Raw genomic sequence first — 6,000 nt, forward strand, 5'->3', positions numbered from 1 at the left:
GAGGAGGAGGAGGAGGAGGAGGAGGAGGAGGAGGAGGAGGAGGAGGAGGGCAGCGTCATCCTGGTGGTCTGACCGTCGTAGAGAGACATGAATGGCTGCGTGAGCTGAGCCCTGGAGGGGCAGCGGAGCTCTCAGCCACTTAGCACAGTAGGTCGACCGGATAGTGGGATATATGCTGTATCATGTCCTAGTAGACCCTCCCAGCCCCCTCTACATGTGTGTGTCATACTCTAAGTGCCGTGCTGTCTCCCTGCCACCATGTCCTGAGAGTGGATGAGTGGAGTGAGAGGGATGGAAACAAACCTTCAGTCCATGGTTGGGACGCTGGAGCAGCTTCCCTTCACTGCAGAGGAGATGACATCCTGCTGCATGGGGCCCACAGCTCTGCAACAAGCAGGAGGGAAAGAGTGAGATGGAAACTGGAATCCTCTAAATGCATCTGTCTCCCAGACACTGATAATAATAATAATAATAATAATAATAATAATAATAATAATAATAATAATAATAATAATAATAATAATATGTTGCGGGCAGCCGTCACCGCTTTCCAGGCCATGAAGTGTATTGAGCCCATTCAATATTGCATTAGCCAGTTGAGTCGAGACTGGAATAGAGGTTGATTAAAACTTGTGTGGGGTTTTCAGGAAGCTGCGGCCACTGACACACATTAACACAACAGCACATAAACACACCAACTACATGAATCCACTGGAACCAAGTCCCCCCACCCCCCCTCCAGAGTCCATCACAAGCTGTCAAAGTCCTGAAACAAGAGGATTCACATGAGAGCGAATGATTACATCTCCAGACGACACCTGAATCGGCCAAATTACACTTCTGGAATCTCTTCTGTTAATTCACACATACCGACACAGGAGATGAGTTTCTGTGGAGGACCGAGTCAAAGCGGGGACAGGGGGGGACAGTGCTGGACGGGACAACACATGAGAAGAGCCGGTGAAACGTGCGTGTCTCCGGCCAGTGTCTCTCAGGTGAACGGTCCCGTTACTGGGACACCGCACCGCACCGCACCGTGCTGCTGCTGCTGCTGCTAATGCGGTGCAACATCTACATCAACTGCTTTGGCTAACGGCACTCACACACACACACACACAACAGGCGGTAAACAACAACAACAACAACAACGACTACCACAACAACCGCAACAACAACAGCACATCATATAATCCTCACTTACGTGGATGACAGTGAAGCGTGTCTGAGGCTGAGACGAGGACACGTTCAGCTGCCGAGCACCGTACGTCCCGCACTCTGCCCACCCTCCCTGCGTGGCCCTCTGACGTCATGACGCACGCCGAGCGGGAAGCAGAAGCCAAAGGTGGTCCTGCTGCGAGATGCCTCACTCGTTTCAAAGTTCACGAGCTCTCTCCTAAGGCACACAGAGATAAGATAAGATGAGATGAGATGAGAATAAAGATAAGATAAGATAAGATAAGATAGGATAAGATAAAATAAGATAAGCTAAGATAAGACTTTATTAACCGTAGAGGAAATACCTGTGCCATAATTACAGTATCAACAAATATTGCATTACATGTCATTTAGCGGAAGCTTTTATTCAAAGGGACTATTAGTGAGGGACCATTAAGGGATTTCAGTATCTTCTTGCCCAAGCAGGGGCGGCTCCTGGTACAGGCGACATAGGCAGTTGTCTACGGTGAAAAATGCCGAGAGGGCGGCACAAGAGACTGACTTATCATGCAATGGGTGGAACCAGGACACCAATGGACACAGGAGCTGGGTCCGAACTCATGGGTAAGTTTGGCAGGCTGTCGTGTTGGCAGGACTTCAACCACCTATTCATTGCACAATATCTAATAATATGTAAATTTAAAAATAAAAATGAACCATAACCATTTCAAAGTCAGTATAAAAAAATTTAGAAAATTAAATTAAATTAAATAATAAAATTAAATTAAATTCGAAAAAAAAAATTGAAAAAAACTGCGCACGCACATCCTGCGCAGAAACCTATTGCGCACATCCTGCGCAAAAGACCATTGCACACATCCTGCGCAGAAGCCCATTGCGCAGGAATTGCGCGCGCAGGTTTTTTAATTTTTTTAATTTATTAATTTAACTCAATTTAATTTTTCTTTTTTTATATTTAATTTATTTATATAGAACCGCCGACCTTCTGGTTGGAGAGCGATAGAGTAAATAAAACAGTCTTTAGAGGCTTAAAACAGTGTAAATTGCAAAAGTATAAAGGTGTAAAGGTATAAAGTGTATTGTACATTAACTAAACATAAAGCGTATAGAGGGTACTGCAGAACCAGTGCCTCATAAAATTACATGATTATAGATAGATAGATAGATAGATAGATAGATAGATAGATAGATAGATAGATAGATAGATAGATAGATAGATAGATAGATAGATAGATAGATAGATAGATAGATAGATAGATAGATAGATAGATAGATAGATAGATAGATAGATAGATAGATAGATAGATAGATAGATAGATAGACAGATTAGAAGTACATCAGTCACATCGTGTGCTGATGCACTTGCATAACAATGCATGGCTGTAGCAGATGGCATTTGTAGCTGTGACCTGATTTCTCTCCACTAGATGGTAACGTTGACCCAGATATGTTGTGTAGAGAGGATCAGTATCAGAGCACAATGACCAGTCTGTCACATGTTTCTTAAATTCGTTCAGAGGGAGAATACTGTCTTTAATATGTGATGTAGATTTCAACTACAAGAAAGTTTACTGAAATCTACCTGAACTCCTCTCCAATACAAAAACACATCTGTCATTAGTACTGTACTCAACCTGTTTAATGTAATACAATCTTTATTTTTATTATCCTTTTTCTCTTATACTATATGTTACCACAGTGCACTACCACCCTGAACTACTGGACCTGACTGTGTTACTGTCATTCCTAAATTCACTGAACTTTGCAGAATCTCGTCTGCTCATTAGAGGCTGATTGACTCAAAATAACTGAGAGCAAAAAGAAGCACAGTTTGGATTATTTTCCACTTTCATTCATTTTTAGAACAAGATGACTCACCCACCTTATCTGCAGAAAAAGGGAACACTTATTATCAGACGCCCACCAGCTCCCCTATACAATATATAACTGATCACTACTACTCCAATCTGCTTTATCGTATTTCATAGCTTTCTATGAAACCATGGATACTTTCAACAGAGAGGAATGAGAGTGTGAGTCATTCAATGTTGGAGAAATAAACAGGCTGAATCTATTAGGAAGATAGAAAAAAAGCAATGAAATCTCATATTTCATAATATATAGCAAATCTACGTGTTATAATGGCCATGGCTAATGCTTTATGTGTTAAAATGTTCATTCTTTTAAACAATAATAGTTAAAAAAAATTAAAAAGAACAGTGATATTTTTTATATACAAGTGAATATTAAATATTGAGTATAGTGTTTTTTCACATTTAAGAGGAGGAGAGATTTCAATCCAGACATAACAGAAAAGAATATGGCTCATGCCAGGCAATCTGTTCTTTTTTCCTTTTTTGAAAAATAACTGGTTAGAAGTTTTGGAGCGCAGATGCATTAATTGCTACCAAAATCTGGCCTGAGGTGATCATTAGGAGACGGGTCAAAACTTCGGATTCGCTGTGGGAGGCTTTATTGGCACCTCTCACATTTCTCTCTGCCAAGGTCAAACACAGCCCGTTATCGATGACTGGTTCAAATAAATGACAGGCGTTGTCTCCTATGAATATTCGATCACAAGGACTAATTTATACAGTATATATAAAGATACAAAATACACTGAATTCATTACTTTATAGAAAGAAAATGTTCTACCCTGTTTATGTTATATTTATGTAGTTTGTTGTCCCACCCACCTTGTTTGTTTGACTCTAAGGAAGATTGCACAGAAACTATCAATCAATCAATCAAGTTTTATTTGTATAGCCCACATTCACAAATAACAATTCGTCTCATGGGGCTTTAACATTGTGTGACATCCTCTGTCCTTAACCCTCAACAAGAGTAAGGAAAAACTACTAAAAACCCTTTTCACAGGTAAAAATATGTAGAAACCTCAGAGAGAGCCACATGTGAGGGATCCCTCTCTCAGGACGGACAGAAGTGCAATAGATGTCAGGTGTAAGAAAACATCATCAGGATTTTTAGCAGCATCCATTACTACTGGGTTTCATCTGTCAGTTAAAATCCCAAAGTATTTTTAAGTGGATTTTCTCAACATTTTCACCGTTTTCTTCAAAAATAATATATGGATCTCAATTAGAGAAATCTGACACATTTATTGGACTGATATCCATGAGTGTGTGAACTTTGGTGCCTGATTGAATTAAAGGGGACTGTTGGGACATGGTTGAGGTATGAGAAGGTCTTGTCTTTTTTTCTTCTGCATGTGCTTTGAATTGATTTTCTTTTTTCAGGTCCGTCCACTTCACTGACTTGCTTTGTTGCCTTACATCACAATATAATAATAAACTTTAATTTCAGTAAAGCCAGCAGAAAAGACACATTTATACTGGTTTTACCCCCTCTCTCCTCTCCGCCCAGTACCTCCTTTGAGAGCTGCCCTGACCCTCTTGCCCTCCTGCCCTCTCTTTCTGTTGCTTGCTCTACCCTGTGGAAAGAGTAACAGTCAATAAAAATACTTTAATTTCTCATTAGGGCTGGAGAAAATTGTAACTGCCCTGCAAATTATTATTGCCATGCTGTAAATTACCTTAATGTCTAAATTAAAATGTTCAATCATAATGATTAAGGAAGGAAATGAGACCCACGGTGTGAGAGAGAGAGAGAAGTATGAATCATCAGAGGAGCAGTGAATGAAAATAAAATCTGTGAACTCTCATGTGGATGTTTAGCTGGGACACAGATGAAGCAGATGGGCAGAGTTTGCAGGATGTATGTACCAATCTGCTGTAAAAGCTCTTAATGAATGGGTCTGGGTTGCTTGCACAACAGGAAGTGCAGTGCGAAGTACCACGGCAAGTTCACATGAAAAACATCCTGCAGAACAGAGGAAATGGCCGCTTGCCCCCACAACACTGTCCTCAAAGCGTGAGCTGTCAACATGTGTCATGGATGGCTGCAATGATGTTCTGTATGTCACATGACCTGATCAGGCCTGAACTTCCATTAGCCCGAGGAATCAAACAAGGCGTGCGCATGGTCCCAGATAAAATAGAAACACCCTAAAATATAACAGGCGGAAAAACACACAAACAGGTAGGCTGTTTTTCCCACTCCCACAGAAGAGCCGAGGATAATGGGAAAGATTAGTGTGAGCGGCTGATGCCTGGCCACCATTTCTCTGAGAGCGCGGCAGACGAGGATGCTGGCTCTCAGTGGCCCTCGCCAATTAGAGCATCCACACTTGCAGGCGGGGCCTAATGAAGGGTCCTGAGCATGGGAGTCGAGGCAGGCAAGCGTAGATCGATCCCCCGCCTGGTGAGGGCACAGCTGGGGGACCAACAGGGGGAAAGCCTGGGGACTGAGGGACCACATCTTCTTCCTCTATCATACACAGGTCACTCTCAGGGAGATGAGGCTCCATGTTGGACTGTGTGTTACACTGTTCTGCGTTTGACCTCTCAACATCATTATTCTTCTTTTCACGTGTCACGAGTCTGTCTCGAAACTTCTTTTGCCGATCTACGTCAATAGTGCGAGGGACTTCTTAAGTGTCTCTGTCTCCGCCGTTATGTAAAAGTGGGCTTCAGGGAAAGGGATTTTTTTCGAAACAGCTTCTCCTCTCAATGTGAAAATTTAATGAGCACTATTCTGTGAATGACAAGTCCATAGTGTCTGGTGTTGCTTTATAAGTTTGCTTTGGGGAGGCAAGGGATAAACATGGATACTATTAGATGTCGCTCTAGAGATGATGAAAAATACATTTGGGGACATATATGTTTGAAATTTGAATGATTTTAAATCAAATTCAACATTTTATCTTTAGAGTTTGCATGTTCCCTCCATGTTTATGTGAGATTT

Source organism: Limanda limanda, chromosome 7 (assembly GCF_963576545.1).
Source record: "Limanda limanda chromosome 7, fLimLim1.1, whole genome shotgun sequence".
Classification (NCBI taxonomy): Eukaryota; Metazoa; Chordata; class Actinopteri; order Pleuronectiformes; family Pleuronectidae; genus Limanda; species Limanda limanda.